Raw genomic sequence first — 9,677 nt, 5'->3', positions numbered from 1 at the left:
TGGACCTACCGGCGATAGCTCGCCGTTCTGGTGAGGTCCTCCTAGTCCCTTAGCTCCAAAAAGAGGTGGGTCCCCCCCTGGGCCCCACTGAAAATGCCTCGATCGGCCCCTTTGCTTGCTTCGACGCCTATCGGGCCATTCGAGCAGAAATCTGATACAAACAGAGATTTCATGAAGATTGAAGGGTTGAAATAGGATGATAAACCATCTAAACTCATTAATAGATGGTTTAGAAGAGATTTCGGGTCGTTGTGTGTGATCAGGAGAGAGCACTGACTAGATCTCGGCGATCGTTTTCAGTAAACTTTCACCGATAGAAGCAATAGAGCACAAACACACAATCTACGATACACTCGCACCCAAATACACTAAAGTGGCGACAGCGTGCGGTGTGTGACCATAACCCAGGTCCGGTCTAATCTAAATCATGCTCTGATACCAACTTGTCACTCCCAGAAATTCGGGGGTCGAGCATAACTCAGCTCCCGAGTTCCAAAACATCACTTATGCAACATATTAAATGGTGGATGTATGTTGTCTGTATTAGTGCATAAAAACATGAAATAGATTAAACCAAACTGCAAATATAATTCAGGGATAAGTGAAGATCGCAAGCGGAAGACTTAAAGAAATATATGTGTACATGTGTAAATCCCTGAAATACATATACATACCAGGTCGTAATACATGTGTTACTATCAAAATTACAAGCATCAAATTACATCGTTTAATTCCCAAAAGAAATCCCAGCATCCCTCGCATCAGAACAAGGCTCACTAAAACCCGTCTGAAAACTGCATAAAAGAGAAAGCAGCCTTATCATCATCGATCTCCAGCTCTACCTCAGGGGTTGCATCAACATCTGCAACATCAGCAACTACGACAGAATCTGGTGAGTGTTTAACACCGCCCCAGAACGTGGGAGTGAGTGATCAACTCAGTGGAACAATAATGCAAAGGTTAACATGTTATCAGTTCAATCAAGCAGTAATGATAAAGCAGAACAATTAAACATATCCTAAGTACTCTTGTTAATGCAAGGATGTATGAAGAATGATGCATGCCCTCGCGCGTACACCCTCAGCATCTTCATCTTACGTTACATATGACACCACCTCAAAGTGCGCCACGTCTACAAAGCACATGCAAATGCGGTGCATGAACATGATTACCAAGTTATTATTAGTCCTTTTCATACAGCAGGATTGGGAAGCTAAGGTACCTTCCTCATATCACCATCCAAACAGTGATCCATTCTAGGGTCGTCAGTCTTAGACATCTCATACGATCATACGTTTTCAGGTCGTTGCAAAGGGCTCGTCACCAATCAATGCACGCCTATCATACCTTTGTTACTACACTAAGGCTCGTCACCTCAATGCGGTATCCAGCCATGCTTGAGGTCACTACAAAGGGCTCGTCACCAATCAATGTAGGCCGACAGCACAAATATAGTGTCTATACCACCATAATCGGCTCACGAGTTTGGTTGCTCACTGGTCACTACGGGGAGGCTCGTCACCCCAGCGTAGGCCGACAGCTCAACCACGGTGTCCCATACCACCATGTCCGGCTCATGAGTCTTAGCGGATCAAGGTACCATGGTTAACAGGATTGCATTGGTAAGTTCGGTACCCTAGATTCAAACAGTAGCGTCCATACATGGTGAACATACATTGGACAACCGGGTTACTTGACGAACTTGACTAGCACGAGCGCACGTTGGGTTGAACGACATAGAGTGCGCAAACACTCCGCGTGGCCATACCACTGCCGACAACTCTAATATGACTCGGGTTCGTCTAATCACGTCCTACGTGGCGAAAGCAACCTCAACCACGAACGTAAGGCTGATTACCGATTTCCTGGACTATTCACAGTCCCAAACACATTCCACTATAACAGATATTGATATCAACAATTTAGAATAGTAATGGAACAACAACTCAAATCATGTGATACATGAGTATTTAAAGAATATCAACTTAACATGGAATTAAGCATAAGTAAGACTTGAAATTAAACGACAAGGAATGTAACTTGCATGAAGGAAATCATACACACTAATGGAAGAGTTGAGAATCGCTTCTCAACGCCCATACTAGGTTGATATACCACACTTTAAATCATTCAGACATTTCTACAAACACTTGGAATACATAATACAACATACATGACGTATGTTGAAATACACGCATTTGGACAATTCCTTTTGCCAAGGAGTTGTCGTACATACAATTAGCATAAGTACACGACAAATAGTCTTGGCAAACACAAGTTCATATTTTATACGCATACGGTACTTTATACATACACGTAGAATACATAAATCTCCATATATCACATGCATATCAAGAATGCAAAATAAACATAACATTTAACATGTGAAATATCATCCATAGCAATAATAAACCATTCACTGGCATTGAAAGCCTTGAAAACCATAACCTATAGGATTAAAGTCTGCACCTTAACTAGAAATGGAACACCGAACTGATTTCAGATGATATGTCTTCGTCAACGGCGACAAGACAACCTAAAGCAAGAATAGAAATGAGCTACAACAACACAAAGACTATTCTAAGCTCTAACACAGATTAGGGTTAGATTAACTTACCCAAGGATGAACTCAGAATCGCTGGAATAACGATTCTAAAGTGAAGGTTTAAGGATGAAGAAGAATAGGAAAGAATCTAAGATGATTCACCAACTTCTCTCTCACTTTCTCTCTCTTTTCCTTTCTCTTTCTTAGCTAGGGTTAGGAAATTCGTATGGAAAAGAGAGCTAGGGTTTTAAGGTCTATAAATAGGCCTAACATTGATGAAAATAACCCCAAGGCCAAGGTATACTTAGGGTATAACCAAAACAAGCCTCTCACGATCCAACGAAGCACTTCCGGTGGGCCTATTACCACGAAAGGTCGGACTTAAGCTCACTGACCATGGATCTAAGTCAAGCTGAGTTTTCGTACCGACTGGATCTTCAGATCAGCCGTGGCGGACCACACCCAATTCAATGGTCACCGAATCTCGATCAGGTCCACAAGCACAAGGACGTGCCTGGGCCACCTTCCCTGATTAGAGGGTGAAATTGGGTCAGAATCCAACGGTCAGATTGCTTAAAATCGTCGCGCAAGTGACACGACTCAGATTTCATAAAATCTTAATTAGCTTCCAACCGTTCTCACACTCTTCACTCCAGACTCAATCAAATCGACCTAGAACATCACATGGACTTGATTTTTGAGGTGATGGTCAAGCCCAACATGGTGACTGCAACAGCCTAAGATGATCGCTATCGGACTTTCGACGCGCGGTCCAGGTCCGATCTAGAACTTCCAAAATTTCCTAAGAGCAACTGGCTTTAGCGATGAATCCCAAATTTCAGAGTAACATAGCGCAAACTATTCTACAGATTTTGAATCATGCAGATCCAATTTAAAGTGATTGATGCAAATTTCACAAGCAATCGAGTTAAGCACTAATTACCCCAAAAAGTTTATAAGGAAAATAGAGGTAGTACTCGGGTCTTGGCACAAAATTTTCAGGGTTATTACAAAAAGCTGATGCGCTTAGACCTCTAGAGGGGGCTGCTCGACATGCATATCCTCAACAAGAGCCTCAGATTCAGAGCTAGCTTCCTCAAAGGCTGAGAGGTATAGTTCGGGGTAGATTCCCTTAACCTCTTCGAGGCACCTTCACAAGAGGGACAACCTTGCTACGCAATACCTTCTCCTTCCTGTCTAGAATACACATCGGTCGTAGTACATAAGTGGCATCCTCACTCAACTGCACCTGCTCCCAACTGATAATATGCGAAGGATCAGGAACGTACTTCTTCAGCATAGAAATATGAAATACGTTATGCACGCCCGCAAGAGGTGTGGGCAAAGCAAGGCGGTATGCTACTGCTCCCACTCGATTCAAAACTTGAAATGGACCAATAAATCTCGGCGTAAGCTTTCCCTTCTTACCGAACCGCAGAACTCCCTTCATAGGAGAGACCTTCAGAAATACATGGTCTCAACCTCAAACTCAAGCGGTGGCCGCCTCGTATCAGCGTAACTCTTCTGCCTACTCAGGGATGTCAGAAGTCGACGTCGAATAATGCCAACTTTCTTTGAAGTCACCTGCACCAACTCTGGGCCAAGCAAACTATGCTCGCCAACTTCTGCCTAGCAATGCGGTGCTCTGCACGGGCGACCATACAACACCTCATAGGGAGCCATGCCGATACTCTCCTGGAAACTGTTATTATACGCGAACTCTGCATACTGGAGACAATCATCCCAACTGTCCTTGAAATCTAAAACACAAGCTCGCAACATGTCTTCCAGGACCTGATTCACGCGTTCCGTCTACCCATCTGTCTACGGATGAAGCGGGGTGTTGAATTTCAATTTCACATCCATCGCTTCTTGAATACGAGTCCAGAAGATAGATGTGAAACGCGTGTCTCTGTCAGACACAATCTCCAAGGGAACTCCATGCAGACGTACAATCTCCTTGATATACAATCTAGCCAACTCATCTACAGAGTTTGTGACTCTGATCGGTAAGAAGTGAGGCAACTTCGTCAATCGGTCGACGATCACCCAAATAGAATCATATCCCTTCCTCATTCTCGGCAACCCAGAAATAAAATCCATAGAGATGAAGTCCCACTTCCATTCTGCTATGGGCATGGGCTGCAGCAGCCCAGGAGGTTGGCAATGCTCTGCCTTGACCTGCTGGCACGTGAGACAACGAGAAATAAACTCAGCAATATGGACCTTCATATTGTCCCACCAATAAGATCTTCTCATGTCCTGATACATCTTCGTGCTACCTAGATGCATCGCAAGCTTTGAACTATGGGCTAACTCGAGAACCTCCCGTCTCAAGTCAGGGATGTCAGGAACACATAACCGGCCACGATATCGTAGGCCCCCATCAGAACTAACACTCCAGTCGGAGTTCTCATCTGTACCAACCCGCTTCCTCATCTTCACCAAAAGCTCATCATCTGCCTGAGCTGCAACGATCTTCTCGTCGATAAGGAGCTATACGCGAATATGCGCGATAACCTCATATGGCTCTTCCATCGTAAGCTTCTACTCAAAGTCTCGCACAAACTCCAACATATCCTACTCTGCTATCATCAGCGGAGCCGCAAACTCAATAGCCTTCTTGCGACTCAACGCATCTGCCACAAGGTTCGCCTTGCCCGGATGGTATGAAACATCGAACTTAAAGTCTTTCATTGTTTCCATCCATCGGTGCTACCTCATATTCAAATCACGCTGCGTGAAAATATACTTAAGGCTCTTGTGGTCTCAAAAGAGCTCGAACGCCTCACCATAGAGGTAATGTCTCCAGAGCTTTAATACGAAAATGACAGCTGCCAACTCCAGGTCTTGCGTAGGGTAATTCTCTTCGTGTTTCCTCAACTAACGCGAAGCATAAGCAATCACCCTGTCCTTCTGCATAAGGACACAACCCAGACCAACGCGAGAGGCGTCAATATATAATGTACTTAACCCCTTGCTCTGGCAATACTAGCACAGGGGTGGACGTCAACTTGTCCTTCAGCTCTTGAAAAGCTAACTCCGCCATCTCATTCCAAGCAAACTTCAAATCTTTCCGTGTCAACTGCAACAACGGTCTGCCAATCTTCGAGAAGTCGTGAATGAAGCGTCGATAGTAGCCTGTAAGACCCAGAAAGCTCCTTACCTCAGTAATTGAACCAGACTGCTTCCAATCCCGCACTGCAGCTACCTTAGTAAGATCGACAGTTATCCCTTCCTTGGACATCACATGTCCCAGGAACTTGACTTCCTCCTTCTAGAAATCACACTTCTTGAACTGCACAAAGAGTTGATTCTTCCTGAGAGTATCCAAAACCGCTCTTAAGTGCTCCTCATGTTCTTCCCGACTCGCAGAATATATCAAGATGTCATCCATAAAGACAATGATGAATCGGAACAGGAATGGCCGAAACACCCTGTTCATTAGATCCATGAACACGGCCGGTGTGCTCGTAAGACCGAACAACATCACAAGGAACTCATAGTGACCGAAGCTAGTCCTGAAAGCGGTCTTCTGCACGTCCTCACTCTTGACGCGCAACTGATGATACCCTGATTGCAGATCAACCTTCGAAAAGTACCGTGCCCCCTTCAACTGATCAAACAGATCATCAATCCTGGGCAAAGGGTTCTTATTCTTCACAGTTACTAGATTCAACCTGCGATAATCAATACATAATCGCAAGGAACCATCCTTCTTCTTCACAAACAAGACATGTGCTCCCCAAGGAGACACACTGGGCCGAATAAAACCCAAATTCAGCAAACCATCTATTTGCTTCCTCAACTCCTTCATTTCACTCGGAGGCATACGATAGGTGGGCAATGAAATGGGCGCCGCACCAGGCATGAGATCGATAGAAATGTCAATCTCACGCTGAGGAGGTAATCCAGGAATCGACTCAAACACATCTTTAAACTCCCGAACTACCGGCGTGCTATCAAACGTCGATTCAGCCATACTCTCCAACAGAGAAGTATAATAATCAAGACGAAGAGGGTAACTGACCTGAACTGGGAAAGTAACTGTCTCGCCCTCAGGTCCATGGATGGTCACCGACCTTGCTTCACAATCAATCTCTGCTCGCATCCTCGTGAGCCAATCCATACCCATAATAACATCGTAATGATAAAGAGGTGCGATAAAGAAATCAACACGGATCGATCCACTTCCCAGATCGACCAAATAATCCATACAACGCTTGTTCATAGCAGAGGAAATCTCGTAGCGGTAGTAAGCGTCACTCCTTGCATAGAAACAACGCTCAAACCCAAACGCCTAACTGCCGCATATGATATAAGAGAAGTAGTGGACCTTGTATCCACCAACATAGAAATGGGAATACCTTCAATGTGCGCTGTAACCTCGAAGGATCTCGGCACCAAGTCAGACATAAGCACTTCGGCTGAGAGCGCATGAACTCGAGCCTACTGCTGACGATTCGAAGGAGGAACCATGGGCCGCTGAGGTGGCTTGAAGCTAGGTACTACAGATCTGAAGGATGGATGAGCTGGCGCTGAACGAAGAGGTGGAGGAAAACTAACCTGAGGCATCGGACGGTTAATCCTCTGCGGTGGAGTAAAACTACTGGCCCGCATACGCGAAAAGCAAAAACGGTCCAAATGCCCCGTCTTCCCACAATACGAACAGTGAAGATCAGCTTGCATCTGCTGAACGGGCGGCGCTGAGCGCCTAGGAGGAGAATCTGCTCGCGGCCTCTTGCCGAGAAAAGGTGTAGGTCCGGGAACCATCGGTGCTCGCATACGGGATGCCTTGTCCCCGTCCTGCTCTGCTCGTAAGGACATGCTCACCAACTCCGCATAAGAAGAAATGTTAGCACAGAAAATCTTCGATCGGATCTCAGGCCTCAATCCCTCAGAAAAACGCCGCATCCTCATCGGCTGATCACCCAAAATCAAAGGAACATACCGACCTAGCTCAGTGAACCGATTCTCATACTCCGTCACCGACATCCCTCCCTGGCGGAGGCGAAGGAACTCACTCTCCTTCTCATGTCGGTACGTAACCGAAAAATACTTCTCATGGAAGCGTGCCTCAAACGCCTACCACGACCACTCAAATTCTTCCTCGACAGTGCGAAGAACACTGTCCCACCATAGATTGGCCTCCTTTTTAAACATGAAGGAGGCAAGCTCAACCTGCTCAACCTCTGAACAATGCAGCGGTCTCAGCATCTTAGAGATGCGATTGATCTAATACTTGGCCTCCTCGGGTCTATGAGAACCGGCAAATGTCGGAGGTCATAAGCGCTGGAATCGCTCAAAAGTACCGCTCGCACTGGTGCTCCCAGATGAAGGCATAGGTGAAGAAGGAGGAGTCGCCCCCACTGACTGAGCAAAGATGCCAGCCATGAAAGATAGGAACTGCTGCTGCTACTGCTACTACTGCTGAATCTACTGCTGCTGCATCAACAGCATCATCTGCTCAAACCTATCAGACGGTGGAGCAGATGAAGATGCACGGCTCGGCTCAGGAACCGAAGGCGTGACTAGAGGAGCCATAGGTGTCGGCCCAACACCGGCATGAGACGGGCTCGTCTGTGGATCTGACTGGCTATCGCTCAAAGGAGGAACCCCAGCAAGCGACTCAACTAAGGAGAGATGGGCTGAAGACTTCGCACCCTTAGGAGGCATACCCTACATTCAACAGAGGATGCAACCTGTAAGATTCTACGTCCACATAATCCATCCACACAGCAATCACGGCACAACTCCAAAGATAAACAACATGCATTCCATTAAACAAAATTGTCGCAATACAAGTAGTGCAAAATTACATGAATCACGACAGGAAAGCATGTGAACTACAACATCTAACACTTCAAACAACAACAAACAACTACAACCAACTTCAACTACAAAGCCAACAATGGCTACACATAGAAAGAAACAACAAACAAAGCAAAGGACGGCTACACCAACAACTACTCGTCAGAATCAGGAGATGAAGGCGGGGCACCCTTATCCTACAAGCAACATAGGATAGACTTCAGAGTTCGAGTCACCTTCTTAAACTTATGCTTCATAAGGCCTCGAAGATCCATGATATCCCGGCGTAGAACAGCCTGCCCTTCCTCAAGCCGTACGAGACGGGCATCCCTAGCAGCCTGATCTACGCTCTGCTCTGGTGCCACAGGAGGAGAGCTCTCACTCGTATCCTGTGCCTCAACCTCTTCCTCGTCCTGCTCTGTTTCTTCTTCAATCTCAGCATCACCTTCAGCATAACTCTCATCCTCATCACTCTCTGACTCATCTTCACTCTCTGAGGCCGGTCGACCAGAACCAATCTCCATCTGCTTAAGGGTCGTCAGATTAATATGATGAACAGGAACCGGCTTCTCTACTCCAAGCCTATAGCCAAACTCATGTGCAAGCTTATAAATGAGTCGGCCAAAAGGAAGCGATTCGGTCCTCCTAGTCGAACGAGCGATAAGGATAATCTGATGCAAGATGTACGTCGGCACACATAACTTTGCTTCTTACCCCACCTGATACAGAAAATCTACCATCAGGTTCATACACTCGCTGCGATTGCTCCACCTCGGATACACATTGAACGTATACATGTGGTGAAGTATGCGAAAGTCATCCGTCATGTTAGAAACCAAAAGACTTCTATTCGGCTGCCATTCGACTAGACGACCACACAAGGACCGGGTGCGACGGTCCCTCTCGTGCATACTGTTCAAATTCTTCTCACTGGCATGCACCTCACCAAGTAGCACATTCAGGAGTCGGGATATCAAAGCGACGTTGACCGTGGCCTCCTGACCGCTACCACAGGAAATCTTGAACTGCAGAGGCTCCAGCGAAGGATCACGAATATTAGCATTAAAAGCTCGAATAGTACTTGCATCCGCGTGATACTCATCCTCAAACAAGGGGCACCAACCAGCCCCTTCCAGACGCTCCAATAACAAAAACTTGCCATATAGCCGCGGATCAACATGAGCCTCGAAAAGGACTCTACGGCCTTCATAGACTCCATGTGATAGCTCCTCCAACAAGGTCCTACCAATGGGAGCTCGAGGATCAAGGTTCCGCTTGGTCTGGAATTCACGGGTGGCGGTCGTGCTCGCGGTGGCACCTC

The sequence above is a fragment of the Magnolia sinica genome, chromosome 8 (genome assembly GCF_029962835.1).
Source record: "Magnolia sinica isolate HGM2019 chromosome 8, MsV1, whole genome shotgun sequence".
In the NCBI taxonomy this organism is placed as follows: domain Eukaryota; kingdom Viridiplantae; phylum Streptophyta; class Magnoliopsida; order Magnoliales; family Magnoliaceae; genus Magnolia; species Magnolia sinica.
This window is presented reverse-complemented; position numbering follows the sequence as displayed.